The sequence below is a fragment of the Daphnia pulicaria genome, unplaced genomic scaffold (genome assembly GCF_021234035.1).
Source record: "Daphnia pulicaria isolate SC F1-1A unplaced genomic scaffold, SC_F0-13Bv2 h1tg000226l, whole genome shotgun sequence".
Taxonomy (NCBI): domain Eukaryota; kingdom Metazoa; phylum Arthropoda; class Branchiopoda; order Diplostraca; family Daphniidae; genus Daphnia; species Daphnia pulicaria.
In genome coordinates, this window is record NW_025804900.1 from 17,501 (window position 1) to 18,305 (window position 805).

At 51.6% G+C, this 805-nt stretch overlaps 1 non-coding gene across 1 annotated transcript in view; it reads right to left on the reverse strand.

Moving 5' to 3' along the window:
• Positions 1–595, reverse strand: part of LOC124319954 — a 4,579-nt gene extending 3,984 nt beyond the window's left edge. Inside the window, exon 1 of the ribosomal RNA XR_006913646.1 lies at positions 1–595. This exon is cut by the window's left edge and continues 3,984 nt beyond it. This is a non-coding gene — a ribosomal RNA (large subunit ribosomal RNA).
• Positions 596–805: the final 210 nt, after the last annotated feature.

The window sequence follows — 805 nt, forward strand, 5'->3', positions numbered from 1 at the left end:
CCCCCCACTTGCGGACCTTGGCGTGGCTATTGCGATCGCAGAACGACTTATGCAAGAGAGCCGCCAATTCAGGCAGTCTCCATGCAGCGTTAAGGGCATACAACCAAGTGCCGGGAGCGGGGACTTGTTCGACCTTCGAGGGCCCACCCGTTTAACCCCCTGAACGGTTTCACGCACTCTTGAACTCTCTCTTCAAAGTTCTTTTCAACTTTCCCTCGCGGTACTTGTTCGCTATCGGTCTCGTGGCGATATTTAGCCTTAGAAGGAGTTTACCTCCCGCTTAGGGCTGCACGCTCAAGCAACCCGACTCTTGGGAAGGGATCCGATGCACGGTCTCGGCTCGTCTTATCTACGGGCCTGACACCCTCTGTGGGTTGCTCGCCCCGTTCATGGAGACTTGGACGATAGATACCGGACAGACGCGCACGATCCTCCCGAACACCACATTCCTCGGCACCCGCTCAACCGGGCGCGAGGTTCGGTGCTGGGCTCATCCCTGTTCGCTCGCCGCTACTAAGGGAATCCTTGTTAGTTTCTTTCCTCCGCTTACTGATATGCTTAAGTTCAGCGGGTAGTCTCATCTAAACTGAGGTCAGAATGAATTGTTTTGTTTTCAAAAGGAGACAACACTTTATCTAGCTCGGCAGACTTTGGCGTTTTAAAGCCGGGAAAGATTGAATAATTGCCGGTTCAAATTTTTTTTTTTCGAAATAAAGCGAGTCTCTCGTTATTCGCAAAAATTAATTTACGAAAAGTGACAGGGCGTCCTGCGGCTTTTTGTATTGAAACAACGCGTCGTGCGCGA